The following is a 16,922-nucleotide window of genomic DNA, read 5'->3' as shown; positions in this document are numbered from 1 at the left end:
TGCAAACTAAAATGTTATGCATGTACCTACGTAAAATTAAGCATAGTATAATTATATCCAACATGAATAAATAATTACACCAACACCCCCCCTTAAGTGCAACTTAGGGAAATACACTTAAGTCTAAAATGCAACTAAGAAATGTAAGAGAGGTCTCGGCTACAATGCCATGTTAGGTAACCATGTACAAATGCAAATGCAATCTCCCATAAAGCAGGGAAAGAGAGAAAAACCCAATGGGAAAAAACCTTCCCCCAAAAGAGAGATGAAAAATATACAAAGGACTCTCAAAGACTTGTATGTGAAGGACAAAACCCCATGTGAGGAAAAATTCCCCCACATATGAGAGAAGCAAAAGAAGAAGAGAAAGAAGAGAGACTAGGTAGCCCCCCCTCAATGTAGAATCTACACCAATGGTAGAAGCTCGAAACTTAATGAAGAAGTTGCTCCATGAATGTCTAACACTATTCCTCCCCTTAGGAAGAAACAAAACTAAAGGTGTATCAATGAAGTCTCCCCAACCATGAAGGGAAGAGGTAGGAAAAAAAATCATGATGAAAGGAATCTTTGAAAACTGCTCAAGTGTCCCCATGTCGATGCTGAAAGTTCCCCCTTCCAAAGGTGGTGAATTGCTCCACACGGTGGAAAAAGGCACTCCAATATCTAGTGGAGATGAATGAAGAACATGATCCAAAGACTCACATGTCTCCTCTAAAGATAAAGAGACCTCCTCCAATTGTTGTACATAAGAATCCACAGTCATGTCAACCTCGAAAGAATGATCATGTAGAGAATGAATAAGAGAGTCAGAGTGTTCCCACACAACAATCAAAGAAGGATCATATTTATCAAAGAGAAGATGAATATCATCAATTATGTCTCCCAAATCTACAATGTAGGACTCCACAAACAAAGTTGCAATGTCTGTCAAGTAGTCATCCCAATGAACTGAAGCTGGAAGACAAGATATATCCTGTTGCACTATATCACAAAAAGGAAAATCTGTCACACTATCTGCATCATCAGGTGCAATAGGTGATGTTATATCAATGGGAGGAGATGAAATGCAAGGCTCAATAATGGGATCACATGTGAGAATCCCCAAGTTCAAGTACCCAAAGTTCTCAAAATCTGAATCATCACAAGAAGTGTGATCATCATATGTAAAATCATCATATGAAGAATCATCATATGTAGAATCATCATATGCAGAATCATCCTCATCAACAAGAACAAAATATGAAAAGGAATATAACTGAGATGCATGATCCACCACCCTAGTCGGAATGATAGCTCTACTCTCCAAGTCTCTAATGATAACTAACTTAGGTGTGAAATCCACAATTTTCTTTGTTGCCCCATGTGTGATTTGATAGATGGAAAGAAGATTTTTTGTCAAGTGGGGTACACACAACACATAATTGAAGGATTTATCCCTAATGGAAATAGTTAATTTCCCAATCACATCCATGTATGTATGATTTCCCATCAAAATCTGTGGCATGGTGCAAGGTTCAAAAGTAGAAAACATAGTTTGCGAAGATGCCATATGATGAGAAGCCCCTGAATCTAGAAGCTATCTCCCTGAAGCATGACTTGTAGTAGCACAAAGAGTTTGTCCTTTTCTTGTCCCAAAAGAGTGAGTCTTCCCACTTGTTGAGGCCATGAATGCTTTCCCTTTCCCCTTTGATTGTGAGGAAGTGGAAGGTGATGAATCCTCCTTCTTGTAGGCATTAGGCAAATCAATGTTGTTCTTTTTGAGGATATGGAGGAGCTATCAATCTTCTTATAATGGCAATGATGCTCCTCATAACCAACCTTTTTACAATAGGCACAAGTAGGTATCTCCTTCTTTGGTGAATTTTCCTTCTTGGAAGAGGATGAATCTCCTTGTTGTGGAGAAGGTGGTGTTTTGTCCTTAGGCTTTGATTGCCCTTTCTTCTTGTTTGAGTTTTCCTTTCATTGATTTCCTTTGTTTCCTTTAGTTTCCACTAATGCTTGAGACTTAGAAGTCTAAAGAATGCCCATAATTATCAACTTATTTTGTTCCATCATCAACATGTTGATGAAAGCACGAAATGTAGGCATTGTGTAGCTTGAACGCATTGTCATCCTATGGGTTTGGAAACTAGAAACAGATGTTGCATATTCTTGTGGAAGCTTTCCCATCAAATTGAAGATCAATTGAGTATCCTTCTTATCAATGCCACAATCCTTGAGTTGTGCCCTCAACTCTTTTTCTTTAGTGACATAATCTTGTATTGTATCAAATTTCTTGGGATCTAACATGGTGAGATCACTATCAATTTTATATCCCCTAATATCATCAACTTGACCATACAAGTCTTGAAACTTTTGCCAACATCCTTAATTAAATTACATTTTTCAAAATGAAAGATGAGATCCTTTGATACATATTTTATTAAGGTACCAATTGACATGATACATTCTTAGTGAGCCAATCCAAGTGACCATTGGGATCAACCTTAGCATCAGTGGGAGAAACAATAGTTCCATCAATATAATGAGTTAACCCTTTTTCCATAAGTTTACTCCATGCATCAATTTTCCAAGTGGCATAATTATGTGGAGTTAAGAGAGGAAACTTAGGAGAAACCATAGAAGAAAAATGAAAGAACACAAGAGTAGAAAATCACAAGAGACACCCCCCTCCAAATTCACTCAATTAAAGTACCCCCTCCCCCCCCCAAAAAAACAACGATGATTCTGGCACTTTATATGTAGTGCATGTACAATAGGCCACTTGCAAACAATGACAAAGTGGACTTCTGATTTTATTTTTAAACATGTCCCAATAGGCCTATAACTATAATGCAAAAAACCAAAAGGATAGATCTATGCAATACAAGTGCCAAATTGGCCAAAAAAGACCATATTCTAAAAGTATAATTTCCACTCAAAAATTCTAAAAACTGATAGAAGAATATGAAAGTGGACAAAAATTATGCAGTTTAAAAAAAAATGGCACATGAAAAGGAGTTTGTATGAGCCCGAATGGAGTCTTAGAAGTTGCAGAAACAGGGATTGGACAGGTACAGTCACCAAAAATTGATTTTTTCTGAAAATTATGTCCATCCAAATCAGAAAATAACACAACCAAGTGAAAGTACACAAAAAATTAACCCATTTCAAAACATATTGCACTAAAAAAGGAGCAAAAATGAGCAAGATATGGGCCTTCAAAGTTGGGCCAAAAATGAAAACTGTTCAATGGAGAGGGACTGATTTTTTTTTACATGATGATGTCAGCAAATCACAGGATTCAATTTGATGACCATCTGACCACAAAAAAAAATTCACCTCCTGGTCTGACTAGACGTCCGTACTGTACGGACGGATGACATGGCACTATGCACTTGGTCTGTACAGATGGTGTATCGTATGGTTAGGTCGATGTGGGAAGTACAGATCATTGACTAGGGTGATGAGGTGTCGATGACGTGGCTTATAGATTGTCAACATGGTAAAATTAATTTGTGACATGTGTCCTATAGTGAGTGATGTGGCACTATGTGGGTAGTATGGAAGGAATGATGTGGTAGTCCATGTGGTGTCCCAGATGGCATACATAATGCTCATGTGTCAGCCTATGTGGCAATCAATGTGGCACCGTATACTATGTGTGACTATTGAGTGTCTTTGTTGCATGGATGCTGACTTGTTGGTGAGTTGGCAGGAGACTGTCTTGTGTGTCTGCTAACTATGCACTGGCGTGACCCTCATGTGGGATCTCATGTGGTACCTGCATGGCGACCACGTGGTATTGTTGTCGCTGGAGGAAGAAAACTGACGCTGGAAAGGAGTCTGTCGCTAATGGGAGGGGCCCAAGTGGTGACCAGGATAGACGTCCAGAGCAAGAGGTACATGGACATCGACAGGAGATCGAGCACCAGTGGGAGGATGTTGACAATGGTCGGGAAAGCGGAGCGCAGGTGACAGTTGTAGGAATAATTGTCGGAGCCGCAAAGGGGGGGGTCGGAGCGGTGATCTGTAGGCTAGAAAGGCCAATGGTGGCAGAGGGTCGGGCGTGGTAGGGCCGAAATACTAGTCTCTAGTAGGAGAAAGAGTGGTCCGAGGAAGATGCGCTTGTCAAAGCGCATGGGCGGGCCTCTTGGCAGTACAGCTCTGCAAAAAAAAATCTACAGAGTATGGTGGGCGGGGTAGTCTGTAGACCGCCCCACCACAATATAATATATATATTTTTAAATCCTTTACAATATATTTAAAAAACTTTGAAAAATAAAAAGTATGAAATTTAAAAGTTTCATAGAAAATATAAAATATTTTTTTTTAATTTTTTTTTTAAATCGTACTGCCTGCTAAATTGGCTAAATTTTTCATGCAAGTCTAAAATTGACTTTTCACCCAATATAGGCGAATTTATAGTCAAAATTCATGGAAATGGCCACCTAGACGCAATGGTGAGGCCAGATCTAGTCTAGGATGCCTCCAAAAGATGCTTCTCCTCAAATATGCCTCTTCACCTCCTTCAAGGACACAATAAAATCTCTCCAAAGGCTATGCAATGGCGCTCCAACCACTCTGATACCATGTGAGATTATGCTTGAAGAAATCAAGATCAAAGAGACCAAAAGATAACACAATGACAAGAGAAATAAAATATGACAAGAAAAAACTGTATTCCTATGAAGATGCAAAAGAGATCAACTGGATCATCATTATTACATACAATGGAGATGAGCCTTATTATAAAGGCAAGGCTAAGAGACAAGAGAGCATACAATGATGACATGTGGCTCAATGAGATGCAAGGGTAGGTAGGAGAAATAGTAAAATATTCCACATGAGGTGCATCACCCACCAAAGGTGGAATGTAACAAGATCACACCATAAGAGGTGGAAATTCTCCAACATACACACTCTCAATGTATGCACATCTCCCTAAGTGTCTCATATGAAAACGACAATGTTATGCATGTACCTAAGTAAACTTAAGTAAAGTTTAATTATATCCAACACGAATAAATACTTATGCCAACAAATTTTAAGTCCTACGGGCATATTATAAATTATTCTCTTTGTAAATCTTCCACTTCTAAAAGTAGTGTATTATATAAGACCTATGGGCACTATGTATTGAACCTGGGGAGAGGCTAATCTGAGGAGATCACAACTCCAATATAATTTTTTATAAGACCTCATAGAATTGTTTTTAAAGAAATTTTATTAAAAATTATGACAAGATGACTTTCATGTAGCTCGAGATGCATGATCTTGATGTTGACATATATTTGGGTCACTGTTTATCACTGTCAAAGATGACTGACATTTTTGGGTTACTTTATTTTTTCTTTTATGAAAATTGACTTGTGATGAGCTCCCTATTAACATTAAGGGGGAGTGTTAGGACATGATGTTATTAGGGGGCATTATCCTTATAACATCTATATATTGTTCTAATACAATTTTATAAAACTTTATATATTATATGCTTTATTAAGCATTATCACACTTGAAATAATTATAATGTAATAACTATTAGATTATTGATTATTTATGAATTGGGTTATTCAAAAGGTGTTACTAGTGAATCCACCCTTCTCTTACATTTAAGGTTTCTCTCTCATTTGAGAGGGGTGTGAATTTGGAGATTTTATAGTGATTTATATTTGTATGCACTAAGAAGAAGTGTCCCAAGGTTCAAGTCTATTTTATTTTGAATATATTAAATCCGGAGAGGTTTGAACCTTTACATATATCACAAGCATGTTGATTTTTGACATATTTTGCTAATATGTGATCCTTCCAAGTGGCTAAAATTTTTGAGAGTGAAGAAAATGTAGGATTTTTCCTATCTGAGAATGAAATCCTACGAATAAGGTTTTCGAAAACTATAGCCTCTAATTAATTAGCTTGCTAGGGTTCAAGTCTATTCTTTTATAGACTTTATTTTTTAAGTGTTTTAATGAAATGATGATATATGTGGTTTTTTTACAAGAAAGGGTTCTTCCCATGTATATCTTGTGTAATGTGTACATTTATGCATGTATGATTCTCATTTCATTTATTTTATATCTTACTTATAATTATTAGTATCCCAAGATCCTAATTTCTAACATAGGAACAATAGATATCGATGTTGTAAGGGTTTTAATCACTCAATAACAACTCATGAAATGCCTAGGTTCTCACACACAAAATAAACCCACCTTTAAGAGAAAGAAACTCATAAAATCTTAACAATCACAAGAATACAAACTCAATCCAAGAAGAAAATAGTTTTGAATGCAATAGTTTATTACATTCAAAAAAGAAAATAAAGAACTTTTACATTTATTTGTACAACATTTAGATTCCTTCCAAATTTTAGATCAAAACATGTGATTCCAATGGTCTTCCTTCTTTCCATTTAACTCCATGTGCTCCTCTATTCTTTATTATCTAGATTTTCTCTTATTGCTCCTCACTTTTGTCTTTCATTCCTCTCTCTTCATTTTTTCTTTTCTCCTTTCTCCTTAAAAATTGCCTCCAAAAATATAAAAAACTTCTATTGAATCCCACCTAAACTACTTTAGCACTAAAAATCCATTCATAAATATTCAAGTACTCCCTTTCTATAAATTCCCTCCTAAACTTCTACCCTACCTATTTGGATTGCTTCTAGGCATAAATAAGATTGTGAGTGGGTAGTTGCTCCCCCAAATAGTTCAAAAAAAAAGAAAAAAAGAAAAAAAAAAGAACTGCTAACACATGGGAAAGAAACTAATAAAAAAGGCTAAGTACAATGCCCTTGCATCAAATACCTTTCTCAAATACAAAGGAAGATGATCACTAACCCACTTACAATATCTTCAACTATTGTACATTTATTGCTACCTATTTGATAAGTTAGAGTTGATTTTCAAAGTAATAACTGTAATGAAAAATATAATTACCAACAAAGATATATCATGTTTATTTTCTAATAAATAAAAAATAGAAAGATCTATTTCAAAAGATTAATAAAATTCACAATCTACTTTAGCTAAAGAAGTCAATAATGGTCAATTTTAAAATATATAAATGTGAAAAATAGTCTATTATAATACATAGACACTTAAAAATTCCTTTCTTTTAATAGAGGAGGCAAAATCCTTTATAGAAACAAAGACTCCAAATAGGTATTAATTGTTTCAAAAGACTAACACACCATCTCAATATTTTTTATGTGCACCCTAATAAATAGATCCAAAAGTGTTCAAATCCTACTTTTAAATTAGTACTATATTATAACATGAATCAAATAGATATCACATGACAGTGTACTCCAAATATAAATTATTACAAAATTGAAAAAAATTAAAATTTTCTCATTTACATAAAAATAATATAAACATTCAACTTGAAAATTTTAGTAGACAAATCCCACATATAAATGTTATGAAATGCTTGTCTATAAATATCTATTTTTTTCTTTTAACTTCGGATTTCCTCTTTTAAGTTCTAGGGTCTTCTCTTCTAGGATGACTTAAACTCATACAAAAAATATGATATATAAGATGATCTCAAACATATTAATGTAGTTGTGGCACTCTCTGACAATTTTTTTGCAAGTGATTAATGTTTGTGCTCCTCACAATACTTCAATATGAAAGTCTAATTTAAACAATAATGTTAGATGGAGGTTAGAGATAAATATAAACAAACTCAATACACATAATTTCATAATAAAATAATTTAAAATGTTTCAAGAAACATTTTTCAATTAATCTTGATGAAAAATTATTTACGCATCTACAAACTGAAAATAGATCATCATTCACAAACTTCTACTTATTGATTACTTCACCACAATGATTTGATCACATAAAAATATTATGATTCCCTTAATATAAAAAAATCTTAGATATATGCAAGCACAATTCTAGAAACTAAACTTAGATATACTAAAAATAACAAATTACTAGTAATATTAAATACTAAAAATAACTACTTTCTTTAAATAATAAATAAATCTACTAGAAATTAACCAATTTCTATAAATAATAAATGCATGTAGAAGTATCCTAACTTATCTCTAAACTATTTTCATGTTTTGGGAGAAATCACTAGAATATTTCAATAGTATTTAAAGAGAGACACCATCTTTCAAAATTTTGAAATGTGGAAATTTTAAGAGCCTCCGTTCTACTCTTCCTCTAGATGCAATGGCCATGGGAGATGCCCCGATTGACAGTAGAATCTAAACCTCTGAAAAGCTTGTATACCACCCATTGACACATCATATTTACCCAGTGCAGATTTCAATCTATGCCAACTATGTAACTTCAATTTCTTTTCCTCAGCCCTATTTTCGGTCTTGCCTGCCTGCTGGGAATTCACCAGTTCTTTCAATTCTTTCATTTATTTTGTGAGGATATCTAGTTCAATTAATAATTATTTATCTAACTTATCTTGTTTTTCTTTCACAACAGTGATCAAGTTCTCTCGTTCGCCCACTTCACTGCTTTCAGAATAATCTCCACCTTTATTTTAAATATGGTATAATCTGCTCTAATACATTTAAGAAAAACATGTTTTAGACAAAAATGGAAATATTGTATCTTCATTTTGCTAAGTAAAAAAAAAGAAGACTAGTTAGTTTATATTGACTTGTTTTAAAAAAAATCTAGTATATGCTTAATAGATTTATGTATTCTTTAAATCTATTGAAGAAAATGAACTATTTAAGTATTTAACATGCTGTTATTTTTTACTATCATATTATTTTAATGCTCCATATTACAATAAAAATAGAGCTTTACTCTCTAAATATATATATACATGTAGATAATGTCTAAAGTTTATTTTATTTAACTTAACAAAAACAAATAATGAAAAAAAAAGTGCAAAACTCCTCCCCGAGGGTTACCCCGGAGCCGAGGCTCCCATGGGCTCCCTTGGGCGGCTCGGGCCCTCTATGGGCCGAGGCCCATAGGGGCTCCACGGCGTCGCTGCGGGCTGCAACCACATCCCGAAGGGACACCCATAGCGTCACTGCCTACCACGACCCACAGTGGCGCCCAATGCACCGCTACGAGTGGCGCAACCCCAGCCATCTCCTCTAACGTGGCCCCCTATAACTTAATCCTCTCCCCCTGTGTTTAGCTCCACCCCCTGTGGTAAAAATCTGCGTCCATTAAAAAATAAACAACCTCCACCATTGCTTCATCTAGCACTTGCATAACATGAAAACCTAACCCGAATTTCAGGTTAGGGTATTCAAGAGTTAGTTTAAAAAATATAGTATGGGTTGATTGTTTTTATAGATTTAATTATGTTAGTTAAATTTTTAATTTATTTTAGTAGATATAAAAGTGGGGAAACCCTACACAAAATTTTAATAGGGTAACCCCATTCATACTTAGAGTTAATGGAATTTTTGTTAATGAGTTTATTGCTAATTATTTTAGAGGGTTATTTAGTTGAATTGTATCTTATAATTTGATTTATGTATTTTTTGTTTATATATATATATATCTCAAATATGCTTAAAAACATATGTGTATATATATATGAATAATATGTTAAGTTAAATTCCTTTTGGTTTATTTTTATTAATAAGTATTAATAGAAGGCTATTGTTAATATTTAGCCATAGGGGATTAGTTTTAGTCCACATTAATTATTTTGGGTTTTCAAAATTAAATTTTATAGGGCAATTTTTATTATGGTTTTAGTTAACCTTTTTGTCGATTTTTGTCACATTTTATACTTGCTCAATTGATTATTAAATTTTAATAATCTAAGAACTAGTATTAATTTATTTATTCCTAGAGCACGTAAATGATTAATTGAGATTATTAGTATCTCTTGTCAATTTAGTTAAAGATCATTTGTTTAAATTAATTTATTAATTAATGAAATTGTAATGACACCTTTGGAGAATTATTTTCCGCATTTAGTTATTTTCGCATGCATGATTAAGTTAATTAGATTAACTTTAGTAAACAACTCTTTTAATTCTAGAGTTAAACTATAGTTAAGACAAGACTTTATTTTTGCATCTTTAATTTAGCATAATTAGTTTTATTAGGATCTTTAAAAAAAATTTGTTGTTCCGTTTTTGCCCAAAAGTTTGGGCATGACACCCCACTCCTGCATGCACAGGGGGGCACAGGGATGTAGGCCTGCGGACCCCCCCTCTCATTCCCCATAAAAAATAAAACAACAACTTATTGATGTTTTTAAATTTTAAATTTTTTATATTTAGTTTAGTCTTTTTTGGGTAAAGAAATAAAGTAAAATTTTAATTTGTGAGATTAATTTAAATTTTCTTTATGTTTAATTTAAATTTTGAGGTTGTTTAAAAGTTTAAAAATTTAGTTATATAAAAATTAAGTTGAATTATTGGTAATAACTTCTATATAAAAATTAAGTTGAATTATTGGTAATTAAAAGAAGTTATTTATTAATTTATATTGTCGATTTTTAAATTGTTAAAGGATTAATTTAAATTTATGATGAATTTAAATTTAATACTCATTACTAAATTTGATTAATAAGACTTTGATAAAGGGGGGGTGAAATAATTTAATGGGGATTATCAAATGAGAATTTATTTTGCAAATCTAGACTATATTTTCAAACAAAATATTTGCTAGCAAGTTTATTTATTTATTAGTGGAAAATGAATCCCTTTGGACTAAATTATTAATTGATACATGTAGCTTCAAAAAGATAATTAAACTTAAGGGGTTCATTACCTTAAATTAACTATTCTTAGATTCTTAAACAATAGTTATTTCAAGCTTTTGCACAAGGTAAAATAAGTGAACCTTTTCGAAAGTGGTGATTATTTCAAGACATTGTATACCCTCTATTTAATGAACATCGAAAAAAAATACCTCTATAGTTTGCTTCAAATATTAAAGGTTTAAAAAGATCTACTTTCCAAGTAAACATGTATAGATTCTTAGTCTCCTTAACAATTTGTGTATTTCAAGCAAATGACTCAATGTTTAGTTAAATTTATCCTCATTTAAGAAGTTGAGCATTTGTTGTTTTCCATGCAAGTTACTTATTGTCTTAGGATTGGTTACCTGTTGTCTTTCGAGGCAGACTCTGGTTTTTGGTTGTGGCTCTCTCCTCTTTGTTGAGATGTCAAGTTCTATCCCTAGTTTGAATTTTATGGGTCACCTCTTGTCTTTTGGAGTAGTCCTTGTTTTTTTGTTTTGGTTGTTCTATCTTGTTAGGCTTTCATTGCTATATCTATTTTGTATTCTGATGTAAAGGGTTTCAGGGGCCCTTCAAAATCTATTTTCCCTTAATAAAAAACATACAAGTTATATATTATTTTTATCATGAAAGCTACATATTTATTGTCATCATGCAAGTTACATATTTTTTGTTATCATGCAAGTTACATTTCAAGAAGATATATATAATAGTCCTTCTCAATTTGAATATTAATCCCCTAGTAGTAGATTGATACTTTCAAGTGAATCTTCATTTTCATAGAATTAGTATCATAGTTTAATTCTTTGTAAATAATAGTCTCAATTTCAAGTTGCATTAGAATAATGTTTATTTAAGCTTTCATTAGTATAATAGTTGGTTTTTCTTAGTTAGAAAACTAAGTAAGAGAAGTTGAAACTAAAAACCTTAGCAGTGTTCGGTATCTATGGTACCTCTGGGTCATGCTTACGGGTAATGTCGTCATGTTGAACTATTGCACTTAATGCCTAATAAATCTGAAACAACGACATCTGTGGCATCGTCCCTATAAATCGCCAAGGAGAAACAAGGGTCATATGGAAGTTAAAACCCAAGGGGTGGGTAATCCACCTTGGATCAATAATCTAAAAAGATAAATTTTAAAATGAATTTACATCCGCTTAGTTAAACCTTAGAAAACTCCATTAGGGTATTGGTTGTGTGTGATGTTTTGGAATTTTCGTATCTTGATGATTTTTGGCAGATGATAATAGGTCAAGGGTGATGCATATGAAAGGAAATAGGACTCAGTTGATTTAGGCCACTAGCAGAAGGCCACCTTGAGCCTTTTTGCTATAGAGCTACAATCGTGGGTAGCAACTGCAGAGAAACTATATGGGGCATTGACCCTAGAAAGAGTTACGTACCCACCAAACAGTTTGTATTAAACCATAGTTATAAAATAGAACTACATACTTTACACCTTGATCCCATGCCAAAACTGGTATGTAGATAGTCTAGGGATGGAGTTGTCCCTAGTACTCAGGTGTTTGGGGATGGGGATTAGGACTTTGGTTAAAGGCGAGTAGATTGTTTTTGAAGTTCCTTGGTCTCTCAATAAAAGGGTATAAAAATACTAATTGGAAGATTAAAAATATTTCAATGCATACTTGAAAGGAAGATTATATTATTTTATTTTATGTTCTCCTAAGGACAACAACCTCGGTACACTCCTAGTAGAGGAGTGTAGTCTTTAGAGAGTGACTTAGGACCCGAATAGTTTTGATGAGTCTAAAGTCTTTGACTAAATCACTCCCTATTCTATATGAATAGATGTCTACCCTGTTTGGGTAGATGCCTATCCCGAATTGGATAGATGAAACCTCATGTCTCGCATGGATAGATGTCTAACATGTATTCTTAGATGACCACCCCAGTTGGATGGATGCATATCACGTTTGGATAGATGTACCTGAGTATGTGAATAAATCAAACACAATTAAGAATAAATGATTAAAAAAAAAAGTTGAAATTTTGGTTTAAGATAACTGGGTCTTTACACTTATGATGGTTACTTATTGTAAAAAAATCAAAATTTTATTTCTCTCAACATCAAGATCTCCTACTCAAATATATGCAAGGGCAGATGTTCCTCTTGATAAACTATTTTTAAAAAAATGTATTAAAAAAATAATTCTCATTTTACCTAAATCAATATTATATCACATGTTAGGATCCACAGATATAAGAACAAAAACATATTGAATATTGAAAAAATAAGAGAAAATTCTAGCTCAAGATGCCTTAATATTTGGCAGATATCTAGATATGTATTAAATTCTTTGAATAAGAAGATATTATATAAGAATTCACAAAAATGATCTCCAACATTAGATGCAAATAAAATATTATTCTCTTCACATATGCTTTACAATGATATTCATCTCCTCTATATAAATGTGATTTCTCAAACTCTAATACGAATTATGCTTTTAGATGAGGATGATAATGTTAATTACTTGAAACCTAAAGCTTCAAAAGTTGAAAACTATTTATGTTATTATTTTATAGTTTAGATAAATGTTTAAATTAGAAAAGTTAAAGAGTTGAACAATAAAATTTATAGTAAGGAGTAGTTGTGATGAGATTATATCAATGTTCTTCATACTTACTAATTGATAATGTTTTCATTTTTATACAGTTATAATTACAATTATAGTTGAAAGACACTCTCCTTACTTTTATAAGGTGAAATATTGAATGGTCGATAAAAAAAAATGATTTTATGCTAATAACATTAAATTTTGTTTTAATTTATAATATTTTGAGATTAATGTCATTTGTTGTATTGCATAACTATTTTTTCACCTATGTTCCTTCAAGCACTATGGCAATAAATTTGGTTGGTGAACTATATTTTCTCACCTAGACAATAAGAGGTGGTTTTCAAACTACTATCTTATCTCCCATATGTTTGAACCTTATCTATTTTTAATTTATGTTTAAATCATACTCTTTATTTTTTTAACATTCTCAAACCACTAGAATGTTATTATATAGGAAAAATTAGTTCTTATAGAATTGTAAATGATTCTTTATGAGATAAATTATTATCATAAATACAAGCTTCAACTCTTAATTAACTTTTAGATTCTTAATATATATATTTTGAAAGATAAATTTCTTAGATGTATACCTAACAAAGTTTTTTATTCCAGATCTATAGCATAAAATCATGGTTGTGATTACAATGAAAATATTGTTAATATGATTATAAAATTCAAAGATATTTCTAATCAAATAGCCTTTCTATAATCTTGAACTTGTGGTTGATGTCACTAAGGTTGATCTTTTTTATTAACTTAATAACAATTTTTAGCTTGGAACTTAATTTACAAGTACTAAGTTTTGTAAATATCATTTCAATTTTCTTTTCATTGTAAAATAAGTCAACTTCACTTCTAATAAACAAAAACTTGAAAAATGTATTTCAGAAGATTAAGGCAAATCATAATCCACTTTAACTAAAGATCCTGAAAAATAGTCAATTTTAAAATATTAAGTGTGAAAAATAGTCATATGACAACACATAACCATTTCTTTTAAAAAATCAATTAAAAAAAAATCCTTCAAAAGATAAATACATCTATGATATTTTTTATGTACTCATTAATACACAAGCTCAAAAAAATTAAAAACCAATTTTTAAACTAATAACATAATATAAATGAACCCATAATTATCCCAAGACCAATATTTAACTATTTCACTACAAATATAAATTATTACAAAACTGATTTTTTTTTTAGGTCTCAACCATGCATACTTAAAAATACTATAAACATTCAACAAAAATTTCAGTAGACAAGTAGACAAATCATATCAGCTAGGCATATTTAAAAATACTATAAACATTTAACATGAGAATTTTAGTAGACAAGCAAACAAACCAAATATTAATGTTATGAAATGCTTGGCTCTAGATATCTAATAATTTTTTTGGCTTAGGACTTCCTCATTTAAGTTGGGCTTAAACTCATATATAGAAAATCTGATATATAAGATGATCTCTAACATACTAATGTAGTTGTGGCACTCACAAACAAAGGTTTGCAAGTCATTAGTGTTATGTTCCTTACAATGCTCCAACCTCAAAATCTAATTTAAGCAATAATGTTAAAAGGGACAATGTCTTTCAACATCATTTTGACATGTGGAAATTTTAAGTCTTCATTCGGATTCAATGGCCATTGGATATGCCCCGCTTCACAGTAGAATCTAAATCTCTGAAAAGCTTGTATACCATCCATTGACACATCATATTTGCCTAGTGCTGATTTCAGTCTTCGCCAACTTTTACTGCAACATCCCTTCCGAAGGGTTCTGCGTTATGGAATTTTCTGATTTCTTGTAGGGAGGTGATTTTGCCACATTTATCTTGGGTTGTTCATAATGGGAGAAAAGCTCATTTTTGGGATGAAGTTTGGAATGAGCATCCTACTCTCTCAACTATCCGTGATTGGTCCCCTTTGCCGGATATCCTCTCAAGTCTTTGGGGACCCTTTGTTGCAAACTATTCTACCATTGACACCTCAAGGCCATGTATAGTGGTCAAATGGAGGGATATCCCTCCCCTGGCTATTAATATTAATATTGTTTTAGATTTTATGGAAGAACTTCGGAAGAGACTTGTAGCTTTTCAAAATAGAGAGGATTCTTTGGTTTGGGTTAAAAATGCGTCAGGCTCCTATCCGGTAAAAGAGGGGTATAATTCTTTGATTCAGACCCCTGTATCTGTCTGCTGACCTACTAAGCTATTCTGGCATTTTGCTTGTCTTCCAAAAGCAAGGGTTTTTGCCTGGCTGCCAGTCCAAGATAGAATCCTCACTGGAATGCGATTGGATAGGCTTGGGATTACGATAGTGTTTCCTTGTGTTTTTTGTGGTTATTGCATGGAATTGGTGGATCACCTCTTCTTGCTATGTCCCTTTGCTTATGAGTGTTGGTATTGGTTGTTTGGTATGTTAGGGTGGTCTTCTGCTCTCTGCTCAAGTCTACTTTCACAATTTCGATCCTGGCCCTTGTTGTTTCCCACTTCATTTTACTCATCTCTTTGGATAGTTGCTCCATCTCTGGTGATTTGGAATCTTTGGCTTGAAAGGAATTCAAGAATCTTTAATCATAAGTCTACATCTTTGATAGACATTATTGGTAAAATCCAAGCCTCCATTAGTGAAGTGGTGCTTTCTTTCATTCTCAAAAATTTAGGGCATCTCACAACCTTTTCCCATTGGGATAACTGGGTTACTTGGAGATGGCCCTCACTTCATTTACTGCCCTCTCATGGGGCTATATTAGATGCTTTTTCTTTGCGTCTTAAGCAAAAGATGGCTAAGTGGAGTCCTCCCCCTTTTCCTTCTTTCAAACTTCAGTGTGATGGGGCCTCTAAGGGTAATCCGGGGAAGTCTGGGATTGGGGTAATTATCTTTGACCACTCTTCAAAAATTATCAAGGTAGTTGGTAAATATATTGGCTATGGCACTAACAACATGGCCAAATTTCAGGCTCTATCCTTTGGACTTGATTTGGCCCATTCTCTAAATATCAAGGATATTGTTATTGAAGGTGATTCAATGCTTGTCTGCCAGGCGGTTGCTGCCAAAAAGTGTTTCTCTTGGCATTTGCAGTACCTTTTGGAGCACATTCTTTTCCAACTTAATGGCTTTTCCACTTTCTCGATTTCACACTGCTTTAGAGAGATTAATGTGTTAGCTGATTTTCTTGCAAATAAGGTTGTTACTGAAGGTGCAGATTGCATAGAACTTGCACCCTTGGACTTTCCTATCTCCTGCATGAAAATTCTATCTTAATAGTCCTTCTTGGTGTGGTTGTTTTATATATTTTGGATGGGTGCTCAGGTATGGCACATATTCGTCTATTTGTTGTTATTTGAGTATGAAATGCTTAGCAATATGTGGAATTTCTTGGGCAGAATTGGTGGGTGGTGGTTTTTATGAGATGCAGTTTATTGGGTGGGGTAAATGGCTTCTTGTTATGTTGTTACTGGTATGGATGTTACTATGGATTATTGTATGGATTGGTTTCACCCTGTTTCCTGAAGGTTGTCTCCATCCTCCTCTACTTCTTATATGGATAGGCCTATGTATGCTAACCATTTTCATGCTATCAGGTTTACTTCTCCTTGGTTCCCTCTTGGCTGTGTTTTTTGTTCTCTGCAGGTCTTTGGACTCATGTGGTGCATAAGT

This window comes from Cryptomeria japonica, chromosome 7 (assembly GCF_030272615.1).
Source record: "Cryptomeria japonica chromosome 7, Sugi_1.0, whole genome shotgun sequence".
NCBI lineage: Eukaryota > Viridiplantae > Streptophyta > Pinopsida > Cupressales > Cupressaceae > Cryptomeria > Cryptomeria japonica.
This window is presented reverse-complemented; position numbering follows the sequence as displayed.